The sequence below is a fragment of the Lepidochelys kempii genome, chromosome 20, assembly GCF_965140265.1.
Source record: "Lepidochelys kempii isolate rLepKem1 chromosome 20, rLepKem1.hap2, whole genome shotgun sequence".
NCBI classification, from domain to species: Eukaryota; Metazoa; Chordata; order Testudines; family Cheloniidae; genus Lepidochelys; species Lepidochelys kempii.
This window is the reverse complement of record NC_133275.1, coordinates 18,446,514-18,462,190: the sequence shown is the minus strand read 5'-3', so window position 1 is coordinate 18,462,190 and position 15,677 is coordinate 18,446,514. Positions and strand designations below refer to the sequence as shown.

At 55.0% G+C, this 15,677-nt stretch overlaps 1 protein-coding gene across 5 annotated transcripts in view; it reads left to right on the top strand.

Annotated features, from left to right (window-relative positions):
- Positions 1-15,677, top strand: part of MAP3K12 (mitogen-activated protein kinase kinase kinase 12) — a 91,819-nt gene that overhangs the window by 53,967 nt on the left and 22,175 nt on the right. Inside the window, exon 1 of one of the 5 annotated variants that reach the window (XM_073318557.1) lies at positions 10,978-11,058. The exons of 3 other annotated variants lie outside the window; for them this stretch is intronic. The gene's annotated coding sequence lies outside the window, so the exon portion shown is untranslated. Of the gene's footprint in view, positions 1-10,977; positions 11,059-12,060; positions 12,385-15,677 lie in introns of those variants that run through there. One more of the 5 variants, XM_073318558.1, reaches the window with a different exon arrangement.

Genomic DNA, 15,677 nt, shown 5'->3' with positions numbered 1-15,677 from the left:
CCCAGGGGGCAGTTGGGGGGCAGTTGGGGGGATCATGGGGAAGTTGGGCGGCGGAGGAGGGAGCCCAGGGGGCAGTTGGGGGGCAGTTGGGGGATCATGGGGCAGTTGGGCGGCGGAGGAGGGAGCCCAGGGGCAGTTGGGGGGATCATGGGGCAGTTGGGCGGCGGAGGAGGGAGCCCAGGGGGCAGTTGGGGGGCAGTTGGGGGGATCATGGGGCAGTTAGGCAGTGGAGGGAGCCCAGGGGCAGTTGGGGGGATCATGGGGCAGTTGGGCAGCGGAGGAGGGAGCCCAGGGGGCAGTTGGGGGGCAGTTGGGGGGATCATGGGGAAGTTGGGCGGCGGAGGAGGGAGCCCAGGGGGCAGTTGGGGGGCAGTTGGGGGATCATGGGGCAGTTGGGCGGCGGAGGAGGGAGCCCAGGGGGCAGTTGGGGGGCAGTTGGGGGGATCATGGGGCAGTTAGGCAGTGGAGGGAGCCCAGGGGCAGTTGGGGGGATCATGGGGCAGTTGGGCAGCGGAGGAGGGAGCCCAGGGGGCAGTTGGGGGGCAGTTGGGGGGATCATGGGGAAACGGCCTCGAGGTCAGTATCAAGGAGCTGCTGGGCCCCACGTGGTTAACTCCTCACCCCGCGAGCCCCCCCCCCACCTCACTCCTGCCGGCTCCCCACCGCTGCCCCACGTGACTCCCCTTCTCCCCCCCCCCGCCTCCATGGTGTCAGCGATAATATTAGTGCTGACTTCATGCTCCGAGCGCTGGGATCCGTTGCCATAGCAATGCCGCAGCGCCCCCCCCCCCCCGTATTCGGTAGTCACGTGATGTTCAGGAAGCGGCGGCATGGGGCTCGGCCCGGCCTGGGATTTAGGGCTGCGGATTCCGCCTCCGTCCCCCTGGCCGCGCTGCGCCGTAGCAGACCCCGGGGGATCGGGCCGGGCCGGGCCTCAGAGCCTGGGGCAGTGGGGGGTCCGCAGAGCAGGGAAAGGGGGAGGGTCAAGAGCAAGGTGGACGTTCGGGCTTTGCCCCCCCCCCAACACTGCAGAGATTGGGGCTGTGTTAAGCGGGGGGTGGAGTCCCTGTGGCTGCCAGGGATGGGGCAACATGGGCTAGTGGCCCAAGCGCCGGACGGGGAGCCTGGGTGCTGTATGCTGCTTGACCGTGGGCAAATCACTGCCCTGCTCTGTGCCTCAGTTTCCCCTCCTGCCCTCTGTACAGATGGAGCGCTTTCAAGCAAGGGCTGTCTCTCACTCTGTGTCTGTGCAGAGCCTGGCACAGGGGGGTGAGGGTTGGGGGGCCCAGCTCAGCACTGCTGCCATAGAAGTAATTAGGAGGGAGCAAAATAATTATAATGGAGAGTGGATGCCGATGGCAGAGCCCCAATGAAGTCTATCCACTAGGCCGTGCTGCCCACCCCCCGATAAAGACAGACACATATGCACCTACTTGTGTTAACCCGTGTGTACACCCGTGTGCTGATACATGTGCATACATGTTGATGTATGTTGCTGTGCACACACGCCACTTATATGTCGATACGTGTGTGCCCATATATGTCCGTGTATGTTGACATATGTTCACACCTACGTTGATGCATGTTTGGCCATATATTTCTATGTATGTTGACATGTTCACACCTATATGTGTGCACATCGTGTGTGTATGCCGGGGGAGGGGAGGGCAGCACAGGGGAAATGACCACATTTGGCTCATTAAGGAAACGGTTTGGGCAGGAAAGACCGACAATCTGATGATTGCATCACTGAGCGACTCTGCTGAGAGCCAGATTCCACACACACACACCCCCACCACACACTATCTCCTGGGGGCGCACAGGCCTCAGTGTATGAATGAGAAAATTATATCCGGTGGTTTAAGAGACAACCCCCCCAACAACCCCCTCCCCCACGGCTCCTTCCCCCCATCCACCCCACCAGTGGGAAAATAAAGCCCCTTCACTAAGGGATGAAGTCATCTCCCAGGCGGGCTCTCGGAAATGCCCTTTGAACTCAGGGCTCTGGTTGGGCGGAGAGGATCGTGTTTCCTGACGCTCACTCCCCTGGGGAGGCAGGTTGCCAGGGAACAAGCCTCCCCCCCACACACATTTCAACCCATCCTTAGCTAGGGGATGGATTCTGGAGCTGGCTCCTGCTCTCTGAACCAGATTCCGGTTCTGGGCAAGCGATGGAAGCCCGTTGGCAAGTCTGGATACAGATCGGATCCGAACTGCACTGCCCCCCCCCCCACCTAAAAAAAGGGTTTTGGATCCATCTGTGAAGTTCTGGTTCAGCCCATGCTGACAGATGCCTGAATTGCCAAGGCATCCCTGGGTCCGGCTTTGCCCCCCGTTCTGGGGGCGGGGGTTCAGACCCACAGTCCCGCTGTAATGATACAAGTTGGAGGGTTGGCTTGAGAGATGCAGCAGGAGTTTAGCCCAGGATCCGAGTAATTGTGAACGGGTTGCATTTGTATTTGGGTTGTCAGCGTCAGCACGGGGGTGCTGAGTGTGACATCCTGTGCATGTGATGGGAAGCATCGGCCTGTTGGCGAGCATATATCTGGTGGGAGGTGCAGACCGCTCGGCGTGCCTGTGTGCGTTCATGCAAGTCGCCTGGTGGTTGTTTTTTTACCTTGCTGACCATGTGATGCCATTGGCGGCTGGGCAGTGTGGTTGAGGGCACCCTAGCCACACGTGAAAATCATTGCACCCACAGCCGAAATGCAGCCAGCTCTGGGGTGGGGCTTCCTTATTGAGGGGGCGGAGCCACTGAGCCCTGTAGGCAAATGATCATGTGGGACAGGAAGTGAAAAAACAGGGACGGGAGTGAGGGCTGCGGGGCCAAAACTAGGGAATCCAGAGGGGGATGCCAAGCAGAGAACCGCAGACAGTGCCTTAAGGGAGTTCAAGGAGTCAGTGGTTGCAGCCCAGAGGAACTCTGCCCAGAGACGTAGTGCAACAAGGAAATGGAAACAGGCCCCAAAGTCAAAGAGCGCCCTCCTGTAGTGCTTGTTCTGCCTCGTCTGGTGGAGGGCCATCTTGGCCAGTGTCAGGAGGAGGCTGACAAGCAGGTCTTGCGGCTCCACGGGGCCATGGATAGGGTGTGCGAGAAGATGCAAATGAGGGGAAAGTGCAGCCAGAATCTCAGTCGGAAGTCCTGGAGGAGGCGGAAGAGGGGCTGCTGCCCGGCATGCTCTACACAGATGTGCTCCAGGGTCTCCCTCTTGCCGCAGAAGGACCAAGTGTCAGGAGAGTCTGTAACGACAGCCAGACCCTCAGGTGCTGAGGCCAGGAAGCAAAGAGCAGCGGGAGTGCTGGGCATAGACACAGGATGGTGGATGCTATTACAGATGCACCAGGGGATCGTTAATAACCGCGGAGTGTTGGCCATCCTGGCTTTACCTCTTCCAAAATTTGACTCTTCCAGCAGCCAAGCACCACACAAGGTGCAGCACTCACCGCACAAGAAGAACATCCTCTTCTGAATCACCCTCACCACAGCCGACAGCCCCCTGGGGTTTCACTGGGGGTATCCCAGCCAAACAGTAAGCAGGCAGAACGTTGTGTAGCTCCTAGAGTCTGACCAAGTGAGGCGAGAGGAAGGGACACAGCAAGTATGGCTGTGGAAAATTTTGAGATTTTGGCAAAAAAATCAACATTGGAAATATTTTAATTCAGAAAGGCACCACGGGACCTCATGGGAATTGTAATTCAGGTGCCTTATGCCCCTGTTCTCCCCTATTGGAGAGACTTGCAGGCTGGACTACATCTCCCATGATGCACCACGCTCACTCAGCAAGAGGGGAGGAGTCTGTGTATTATGGTAGACACAAGGCTGCAGTGCCTCATGGATGTTGTATTTTGGATGTTTCATGCCTCCATTCTCCTCTGTATGCCAGTTTCCCTCGTTGGACTACATCTCCCATGATGCACCATGGTCTCTCCTCTTGCTGAGGGAAGGCTGTGCATCATGGGAGATGAAGCTCAGCTGGGGAATGTGGCCCATGGAGGAGAATGGGAGCACCCACACTACGACTCCCATGAGGCACTGCGGTGACACTGCAGAATGGAAATATTTCCAGTGTGGGCTATTCCATTTTTTGAAACAAAAAAATGGAATTTTTCAGAAGGAAGAAAGATGCTTTTTGTGAAAAATTGTGATTACTCAAAAACCTGGTTTTCCCTCGAAAAACCCCTACCAGTTTTGATGGAAAATTTCCAGCCAGTGCTGGCTCTGGGTAGGGCATGGCCCCAGAGCTCTGCAGAGATCCCTTTATTGTGAGGAGCTGGACCCAGCACCCTGCCTCAGGCGTGAGGTCCTGGTTATTGACTCTCCGCTCCTTGGGAAGCATGCCAGGGCCACAGCCAGCTTAGGCCCAGAATTTAGGTGGTAAAAACACCCGAGGCTCCAGATTCTGATCTCAGCTGCACGGGTGCAAAACTGGCATAACTCCGTTAGATCAATGGAGTTTGCAGTTACATTAGATGGGATCAAAATATGTATGAGAAGGTCTATAAATCCTCATTCTCCAGGGCATGAACCAGCTTCTGAGAGGGCTTGGGAAGAAAGCCGTTCCATCACTGGCCACTATTGAGTTTCTTTCATCCTGTGACACATCTAGTCCTGTCCACTGAAGAAGACCAGAGACTGGATTAGGTGGATTGGACAGTGCCTATGTTCCTCATGAAACAAGAGCATCATCCGGCCCCAGTGATTTGTTACTTTTCGGAGAAAATGGGTGAGGGAGAAGAAAAGGAGACTGAAACTGGCTCCCCCGTTGCACTGGTGACCCATGTGGCAACTCACCCTTGTAAAACACGCATGCAACCTGTGCTTGTGTAACCCACACGGCAACAAGGACCTGCAAAATGAGGAGCCTGAACATGTACCTAGAAACAGAAAGGGAAGGTGACCAAGCATAATATCATAACCATGTCCCTTTTAATATTAATGCTTTGGCTCAGAAGATTTGCCATCAGACCGTTTGTCTATCAAATCCACTGTCTTGCTTCCAACAGTGGCCGATGCTAGATACTTAAGATGCAAAGTAAGATGGAAAAGAAAACTCTCCTTAAGCCAAATGAACCTAGTCTCTCATATGGCAGCATATGGCCTTTGGATTCCTTCCTGACCCCTGCTGTGATCAGTTCGTTCCCTGGAGCATGGTGGTTGCTAACCCTTGTATCATCATCATCTTTGTTTGTACAGCTTCAGCTATCATCTTTGGTCATTAATTTATGCAGCCCTTTATAAAACCCAGCCCCTGTAGGTCACTCTTTGTTACCCCTCTGACAATGCCTTATTACTGTATGGGCAACCCCATTTAACTATCCCACGTCACGCCCCGGAAATCGTGAGATTTTTTAAAACGATACATTTCAGGTGTTTTTTCTATGCCTTCTGAGCCATTAGGGGTCATATTTCCCAGCTTCCACAAGGGCCAGAAACTTACTTTTTCTTTGAAATGACAGCTGAGACTCTCTTGCCATAGACTAATAGAACTGTAGGGCTGGAAGGGACCTCAAGAGGTCACCAATCCATCCCCACATGCTGAGGCAGGATTAAGTGTATCTTCAGTCATCACGTCACTCCAGCAGCTGGGACTTTAAGAAAAAAACCTAGTGTCACAAGACTTGCAATCAAGTCACAAGAGGTGGCAACGCTGCATTTGTATTACAATAGCATGTAGGGCCCCCACATGAAATCTGGGCACCGCTGTGCCAGGGCGCTGTACAGGACAATTCTTGCCACCAAGAGCTCACAGTCAAAATATGATGAGGGAAGGATTATCATCCCCTGTTTACAAGTGGGGAAACTGAGGCACTGCACGATTAAGTGACTTGCCCCCAGTGGGATTCTGTGGCAGAGCAGGGAATTGAAACCAGCTCTCCTAAGTCCCTTAAACGCCGGGCCAGCTCTCTGCGTCAGGAAGGATTTCCCCACCCTCAGCGAGAAAGTGCAGCATTCCCTCCTAGGAGCTCAGCTTCCAGTTTCATCGGTAGAGCCCTTCTCCACATCTCGGGGGGCAGCATTACAGGAAAGGCCAGAGCCAGTCTCACTCTGACCTTCCTGCCTTGAAATCCCTCCACAGCCCTCCCCGCTTAGCGGGCTCCATAATCCTAGTCTTCACTCGCCATCTGCCAGCGTCTGTAGATAGCTGTGTGTGTGTCAGAGAAGCTACAGACCCTCAGGGCTCATAGGACAGTGGGAGTGTGTTTTCCAGGCCAGGAGGGAGCAGGGTGAAGATTGCCCCAGCAATGGGGTTAAACAGGGGGTGACAGTCTCGAGGGCTGTCGTCCCGACCCCTTTCTCTAGGGTTAAAGTTCATTTCAGTTTATCTCAGGCATCAGGTGGAGTTGGCATTGATCCTGGCTCTTCCAGTGAGGCTGTGGGTGGGATCAGGCAGTGGAACAAGCCTCCAGAGGAGTTTAGACCAGTGGTTCTCAAACTGTGGGTCAGGACCCTAAAGTGGGTCACACTCGCAACCCCTTTTTAATGGGGTCACCAGGACTGGCTTAGACTTGCTGGGGCCCACGGCTGAAGCCAAAGCCCGAGCCCCACTGTCCAGGGCCAAAACTGAAGCCCAGGGCCAAAGCCAAAGCCCGAGGGCTTCAGCCCTGGGTGGCGGGGCTCAGGTTACAGGCCCCCTGCCTGGGGCAGAAGCCCTGTGGCTTTGACCCCCCCACCCCGCGTGGGGCAGCGGGCTTGGGCAGGCTCAGGCTTTGTCCCCCCTCTGGGGGTTGTGTAGTCATTTTTGTTGTCAGAAGGGGGTTGCGGTGCAATGATGTTTGCGAACCCCTGGATTAAACCAACCCAGAGTCTGAGCAACAAATGCTGCCCAACTCTTTCACAGAGACTGTCTGCCAGAGCATAGCACCCATGCCTCACTGACCCCGCACCAAGAATCGCCCAGCCCAACCCAAATCTTACCCTGAGCAGAGCTGTGCATGACCCAAAAAGGGAGCAGAGACAGAGATAACAGGAAGCCCACTAGGGACATTGCTATCACCAATCTGTTTCATGGACGAGGTACCAGATGCCATGGTGACGGGCAGCAGCACAGAACACTAATAATCCCTCGCTCCTGTCTAGCACATTTGATCAAGAGATCTCACAGCATTTTACAAAGGAAGTCAGTATCATTATCCCCATTTGACAGCTGGGGAAACTGAGATGCAGAGAGAAGTGACTTGCCCAAGGCCAGTAGTAGAGCTGGGAACAGAATCCAGGTCTCCTGAGTCATTCTCCAGGACTCTGTCCACTGGGACACACTAGACATAGAGCTCTGTGTGGGGATGGACAGATAGCTCTCTATAGCTTTGTAGTGTGTAAAGCTCTGGATCGGGACAGGTAGATCTGTGTGGAGACGGATAGCTAGATATAGCTCTGTATCGGGATAGATAGATCTGTATGGTGATGGATAGCTAGATATAGCTCTGTATTGGGATGGATCTGTGTGCAGATGGATAGATAAATATGGCTCTGTATCGGGATAGCTAGATATGTGCGGGGATGGATAGCTAGATATAGCTCTGTATTGGGACAGATAGATGTGTGTGGAGATGGGTTGCTAGCTACAGCTCTGTATTGGGAATGAGAGACACAGAGCGCCTCACTTTTAATTCCTAGATCTCAAAGTACAATCTAGTAGTCCCTGCTAGAACCTTCCCTTCACAGACCTGTTCTGCTCCTTGAGCAGGTGTTTCCCCAGGGGCATCCCCCTATCTTTCATTCTTTCCCACTGGGCATGTTTGCAAGAAATTGACACATTTGTTTCTTTCTTCTTTTTTGTTTTTCTTCAGTGACCTTGTTACCAACCCTGGAGGCTGGCATGCTCTAAATGCACCAAGTGGGCACCGTGCCACAATAAGCTTCCCTGCCGCCTCCATCCCTATGCTTCTATTCGTGTTGGCACCACGCAGTGGGTCCCCAGTTGGCATTGGAAATGGCTGGAGGTGGGTGGCATGGAATGGAATGAGGCTGGAACTGCTAAGAATCCAGGATGGGATTTTCCAAGGGAGCCAGGCACCCAACTCCTGTTGAATTTCAATAGCATTTAAACCTCTAACTTCCTTAGGCTTTTTTCACCTTCCCATCCCAGGTTATTGACATTATCGTAGCTCCTAAAAGGCTGTAACCAGGATCGAGGTCTCATTGTGCTGGATGCTGCACAGACAGCAAGGGAACAGCAGCCCCTGCCCCATGGATCTCACAGTCTAAAAAGTGAGAGGGGAAACCAAGGCACAGAGTGGTGAAGTGGGCATAGAATCCAGGATTCTTGAGACCCAGTCCAGTGCCCAAACCACTGGGCTCTGCTGCCTCCCATAAATCAGTTTAAACCTCACAACCCTCTGTAATATAGATAAGGATTATTATCCCCATGTTCCAGATGGGGAAACTGAGGTGCTGAGCTGCAATGTGACTCCCCCAGCATCACTCAGCAGGTCAGTGGCAGAGAGGAGAATAAAGCCAAGACCATGGTTTTGTCTCAAGCACCCAGTGTCCCTTCCCCAGTCTCACAGCACATTGTCTGCAGGCGCCAGCTGAATTTGGGGAAGATTTTCAACAAAATCAGGTATTAGTTTGAGTTAAACCTTTCATGACAACCTCACACTTCCCCCATAAGGACATGCCAAGCTGCAGATCAAGCTGTGCCAATGCATCAATCCAGAACACTTGCTGAGGTTGCTTTTATTGTATATAGAGGTAGCATCTTGAGGCCCCAATGGAGATCAGAACCATATTAGGTGAGGGACTGCACATCCACATGGTGAGAAAGTCTCTGCCCCAAACAGCTGGCAATCAAAAGAGACAAAGGGCACCAGGGGAAACTGAGGCACACAGGGGGGCACTTGCCCAAGGTCACCCAGCAGAGCCAGGAATAGAACCCAGGTGTCCTGAGTCCTAGTCCAGCATGCAGCCATGAGAGCACTGAACTTGTGCTCTCACTTGTGCTTGATGCAGGTGTTGCATTCTGCATGTGTGTCTCACCTTGGAGGCAGAAGGGGGTTCCTTGCGAAGATGCATGCTCTGTCGGTCGCATCAAGCGTGTCTGGGATCTGCTAAGAGGTGTCCCATAACTTAGCATTCCCTTGCTGTTTAGGGCTTGACTGGGGGAACGTCGCTCTTACCTAACTGACATCCCTTTTACGGGTTGTGTTTGTTTGTGGCATAAGAAGAAAATGAGGAAGAAACAGCCCAGAAGAGGTACCGATAGGTTATGATGTGGCTTAGTGGTTAGAGCAGCAGTCTGGGGCTCAGGAGACCCAGCTTCTATTCCTGGCTCTGTCACCAGCCTTCTGGGTGACCTGGGGCAAGTCACTTTTCCTCTCTGGGCCTCTGTTTTACCTGCCACCCTTTGTCCCTTTTGATGGTCAGCACAGCAGGGCCCCCATCTCAGCTGGACGTGACTGGAATAGAAACAATTTATACCAAGGTAAAGATGGGTAAACTGAGGCACAGAGGGTGACATGACTTGTCCAGGAAGATGCAGCAAGTTAGTGTCACAGCCAAGAACATAGCCCAGGAGTTCTGATTCCTAATGCCCTACTCTAAGCATGATATCCCCTGGAAGAACTGCGAACAGAACCCAGGAGTCCTGCTGCCCAGTCTCCTGTTCTAACCATGAAAAACACTATCATAAAGAGGTGGACTGTCATTATAGAGAGATTTCAGAGGAACAGCCGTGTTAGTCTGTATTCGCAAAAAGAAAAGGAGTACTTGTGGCACCTTAGAGACTAACCAATTTATTTGAGCATGAGCTTTCGTGAGCTACAGCTCACTTCATCAGATGTTTATAGAGAGATGGGCTACTAGCACACAGGTCCCTCGGGCTAGCCCTCACCCCACATCCACGCCCCCGGGGTGGCTCCCCGAGTCCATCCCCATTTTCCTGGGATAATTATCTCTTTATAAGAGACACAGATCTTCCAGACTTGCTTGCCAAGTTTTGTTCTATGCCTGAGGGACTTGTAATGCCACTAGCCAGGTGGGCTGTAAACATTATAGCCACGAGGCCCTGGGTGAATCTAGATATACACAAAACTCAGGATGGGCTGGTTCTCCTGCTCCTCTGGCTCAAGAGGGCTCTGATGATCTCCTAAGGATTGGCATGTACATGGGGCACAGGAGGTGAAGTGAGCACTGTGAGGGAGAGGTACTGGGAGTGGTCTGGGTACTGGGTGCGGGGTACAGGGAGGAGATCTGGGCACTGGGAGAGGGGTAAAGGGAGGGTGTCTGGGTACTTGGTTTATGGGGCGCCAGGGTGTTGAATGTCTTGGCCTAGGACCCCAGAGGGGCCTGGGCTTTTGCAGGGCTCCTTACATGTTTCACTTCCATGTGCCCGGCACCGCTCTTGTTGCCATCTGCTTGGAGCCCTAGCCCCTGCGTCGTGTTGGCGCAGGATGGGCAAACTGGACCCTTCCCCCCCCCATGATCCTCCCCTCTCCCTGCATGCCTGTTTGGCCAGCCTCAGCCCAGCTCCCAGAGGGCAGGGGCTATGGAGAGGAGGGGGGTCCTGTGACTCCAGGGGGAGGCACAGGGCAGAGAGCGTGTGCTGCCCGGTGCCCTGTGGATGCAGAGGGTGCCAGTCTCCAGGGGCACCAAGCGAGAGGCCATGGCTGGGGCCTGGGGGGGGCGCCGGTATTTCCCCATCTCCCGGCACCCAAAGGGTTAAACTCACCTAAGAGCAAGGAGTCCCCCCCGCCGCGCCGGGAGGGGCGGATCCCCCGGCCCAGGGATGAGCTCAGGGCCCCACTCACCTTGGCTCCTGCCTTCCCAGGGATGACATCAGCACCGGGGGCTACCTGCGGCAGAGGCGGGCGGCGGCGCAGCCCATTGGCTGGATCCCCTGCGGGGGCGGGGCTGGGGAGAGGTTGCTTCATTGGCAAAAAAGAAAAAAAAAAGCTGGGGGGGGGGGGGGGCAGGGGCTGGGGGGGCGGCGCCGGGCCCGGCGCAGAAGCAGAGCGGGGGATCTGCCAGCAGCACATGGAGGGGAGGGAGAGAAAGGGGCAGCGTGCCAGGGAGAGGGAGAGGTGCATGGGGACGGCCGGATAGACAGACACACAGCCAAGGTGGGTGAGGTAATAGCTTCTGTTGGCCCCACTTCTGCTGGGGAGCGAGACCGGCTGGGAGCTACCCAGAGCGTCGGGTACTCAGAGTCCACAGCTCCAGACAGGGGAGACAGGGAGATGTGCCTGGGGAAGGGGGGGTGTATGGGGATAGATAGATCGATAGATTAGATAGAGGGGGGTGTATGGGGATAGATAGATAGAGGGGGGGTGTATGGGGATAGATAGATAGATAGATAGATAGATAGATAGATAGATAGATAGATAGATAGATAGAGGGGGGGTGTATGGGGATAGATAGATAGATAGAGGGGGGGTGTATGGGGATAGATAGATAGATAGAGGGGGGGTGTATGGGGATAGATAGATAGATAGAGGGGGGTGTATGGGGATAGATAGATAGATAGATAGATAGATAGAGGGGGGGTGTATGGGGATAGATAGATAGATAGATAGATAGATAGAGGGGGGTGTATGGGGATAGATAGATAGATAGATAGATAGATAGAGGGGGGGTGTATGGGGATAGATAGATAGAGGGGGGGTGTATGGGGATAGATAGATAGATAGATAGAGGGGGTGTATGGGGATAGATAGATAGATAGAGGGGGGGTGTATGGGGATAGATAGATAGATAGATAGATAGAGGGGGGGTGTATGGGGATAGATAGATAGAGGGGGGGTGTATGGGGATAGATAGATAGATAGAGGGGGGTGTATGGGGATAGATAGATAGATAGATAGATAGATAGATAGATAGAGGGGGTGTATGGGGATAGATAGATAGATAGAGGGGGGGTGTATGGGGATAGATAGATAGATAGATAGAGGGGGGGTGTATGGGGATAGATAGATAGATAGATAGAGGGGGGGTGTATGGGGATAGATAGATAGATAGATAGAGGGGGGGTGTATGGGGATAGATAGATAGATAGATAGATAGATAGATAGAGGGGGTGTATGGGGATAGATTGATAGATAGGGGGTGCATGGGATAGATTGATAGATCGAGGGGGTGCGTGGGGTAGATAGATTAGATAGATAGGCAGGCAAAGGGATGGGTAGATAGGCAGGCAGGCAGGCAGGGGCTGGTAGCTAGTGTAGGGAGGGAGAGAGGAGCAGCGCTTTAGAGTAGCCCCAAGGAGAAATCCCAGCGCTAGGGACACGTTGGGAAGGAAATAAACAAAGCCAAGGCAAGGTGCCACGTGAGGGCGCCGGGACGGCACCGCGGCACCCAGCTGGCGAGGGCGGGATCGGGCGGCGGGGCCCGGGGAGGAGGGAAGGGGCGCCCCGGGGCTGGCTCGCTGCTCCCTCCGCGGCTGGTGACAGGTGAGTGGAGCGAGTCGTTTCCATCCACCCTGGGATCCTGGCGGGGGAGGGGAGGGGAGGGAGGCGGCAGGAGGGGCCGGGGGGCGATGCTTGGGGGGGGCCCTCCAGTTTGCAGCAGCTCCCCAGGGAGAGGAGCGGGAACCCCGGGATGGCTGATCTGTTTGCTGGGGACCCCCATGGGCAGACCGTGCGTGGGCACTTGGGCTCAGTGGCTGGGAAGTGCCAGGCGAGGGCACAGGGCAGTCGCACGTGTTGGTTTGATGTGTGAGGTGCTGAGAGGACACCGATCCCACCTGGCCTGGCAAAGGGCTCTGCTAACCCTAGGTCACCGCTCATAAAGGGGCTGCTTTGGGGGGTGGGCAGGCAGGAGTCTGGGCACTGGGGTGAGGGTATGAAGGAGTCTGGCATTGGGGTGAAGAGTGCAGGGGGGTTGGGATGAGGGGTGCAGGGAAGGGGACTGAGTATCAGGGTGAGGGGTACAGGAGTGTTCTGGCATTGGGGTGAGGGGTACTGAAGGGACCTGGCACTGTGGTGAGGGGTTTGAAGGGGTCTGGGTATTGGGGTGTGTGGTGCTGGAAGGATCTGGCACTGGCTGAGGGGTGCAGGAGTCTGGCATTTGGTGAGGGGCTTGCAGGGTGTTGAGCACAGGGGTAAGGCGTATGAAGGGGTATGAATATTATGTTGAGTATCAAAGAGATCTGGCATTGGGGTATTGGGTGCAGAGGTTCAGGGTGGGTTGGGTGAGGGGTGCAGAGGGTATTGGGGTGAGGGGTAAGAAGGGGTCTGGTTATTGGGGTGAGAGGTACCAGAGGGTCTGGCATTGGGGTAAGTGCATGGGGTGTTGGAGTGGGGGTCCAGGAAGAGTCTAGCACTGGATGAGGGGTTCAGAGGTATTGGGGTGAGGGGTGCAGGAGGGGGTTTGGGGTGAGGGGTGCAAGGGGTATTGGGGTCAGGGGTAAGAAGGGGTCTGGGTATTGTGCTGAGAGGTACCAGAAGGTCTGGCACTGGGGTAAGGGTACAAGAAGTATTGGGGTGAGGGGTACTAGAGGATCTGGCATTGGGGTAAGGAGTGCAGGGGATGTTGGAGTGGGGGTACAGGAGGTGGGTTTTGGGTGAAGGATGCAGGGGATATTGGGGTGAGGGGTGTGGAAGGTCTGCAGTCCCCTCACTGAATCACCTCTCTCACCCGGTATTGCAGTGACCCAAACAGGTGCAGACAGACAAACTGACCATGGGCTCAGATGGGTCCATATCTTTCTCCGCACATGCCCAGCAGAACTCCCATACCCTGCCCCCCTGACGCCGGCCCCCCGCATGTCAGCCAGGCGCCCATGCTGTGAGTTTCATGCCGAGCTGGTTCCTGTGTGTGACTGAGCCCAGGACCTACTGACCCACTAAGGGGGGCTGCTCTGCTCCCCGCTGGCACGGCCTGTCCTGCTGGGCGGGGGGCCCTGCTCAGCTGTCACTACAGACTGGCGAGGGCGGACAGATATGGGCCAGAGTTACCCCGAGGTTGGGGGCGGGGAAGGTGTGCTTCAGCCAGCACTCATGCACCAGGGTGGAGTGGGAGTATGGATCAGTCCATTGCAATCCGCACTGGGCACCTGCTTACTAGATAGAGATGGACACATTGGACAGGTTTCAGAGTAGCAGCCGTGTTAGTCTGTATCCGCAAAAAGAAAAGGAGTACTTGTGGCACCTTAGAGACTAACCAATTTATTAGAGCATGAGCTTTCGTGAGCAGGGTTAGAGTCACAGAAAGGGGGGAAGGTAAGGGGGCTGTTTGAGGGAGTGCAGGAGACAGAGCAAAATGGTATCACATGGACAGTCCAGCGAAATGATGGTTAAGGGGGAGGAGAGAGAGATAATCTATCTATCCATCCCCATGTTGGCATCTGAGCGTCCCGGAGAGAGAGGAGACCTGCCACTCCGTATAAGGGGGTGATAAGGCACGAGGGGCTGGGGGTGAGGAGCTGGTCAGGGTCTCTGGCCTCCAGGTTCTCTTCCAGACCCCATTTGTCAGCCCTGTTCACAGCGTGTCGCTGTGCCCTCCATCAAGCCCCGATGTACTGCTCACACTAAGTTGCACGTGCTGCCCCAAATGCCAGACAGCAGCCGCAGGGAGAATGGACCCACATGGAGTCTCACCCGGGTGGCCCAATGCCTGGCCTCATTTGCATACACATGGCTTGCCAGCCAATCACAACCCCAGCTGGCAGCCATTGGCTCACCCGATGTGTAAAGGGAGTGGCTGGCACATTGCCTGGGAGCTGGGGCATGGAGGGGGAGACTGGGAGGATCCGGGCCAGAGATGGGTGAAGGCCCTGGTCTCCTTGGGCTGTTGCAGTCAGGAACGGTGCTCTGAGTCCCAGGTGCTGGTCCGAGCCAGCGTCCCCTCCTGTCAGCCCCAAGGGAGCCCAGGGCCAGGTGAGCCGGCTTCTAACCTGACTCTCGCATCTTCCGTAGAGTCACGGCTGGGCCCTCCCCGCGGGTGATGGGTGTCACAGACAGGATGATCCCGAGCTAGGCCTGGGAGCTGCTGGGAGGGGCACGAATGGGGCAGGATCCCGCTGCATCCGCTCTGCTGGCTTGTAGCCCTGGGGAGTCAGGAAGCTGCCGCTGCTCAGCTGTGCAGTCGATTGTCTTGATGTGTCTTTGCTGGAGGAGTTTGCAGCCAGGCTGTTGGGGTGGATTGGGGTATGAGCAGCATGTGCCCTGCGACTCCATCACCTGTGGCGCAAGCTGGTATAAGACCTCTCCCCTGCCCCGGTTTCACCCTGTCATTACTCATCGTCTGATCTGTCTATTTTTAGACACTAAGCACCTGATAGCAGGGAACCATGTCTTTAAGTGGCCTGTGCCCTCTGAAACCTCTTTAAATTATAGCAATCCCCCCCAAACCACAGCTGGTGGGGTGGGACAAGTCCAGGAAGCACCATGCTCAGCCAGCACCTTCCATCTGAGGATCTCATAGCACTTTGCAAAGAGTAATTAATTTAGCCCCATTAGCTCAGAGCATTATCCCCACATAACAGATGGGGAAACTGAGGCACAGAGAGTCCCGTCCCCCCCACTGTAATATAGCAGAGGGAATAGGACTCAGGAATCCTGACCCCTAGCCCTGAGCTGTAGGCACATGCTCCATCCTTCCAGGACTGAGACTAGAACCCAGGCATCCTGAGTCCCAGATTCTGGGTCTAACCTCTGTCTCCCCCTCCCGGAAGCAGGAACTGAACCCAGGATGGCTGATTCCTGGTCCTATGCTTTAAACCCAAGACTGTTCTCCAGCAGGC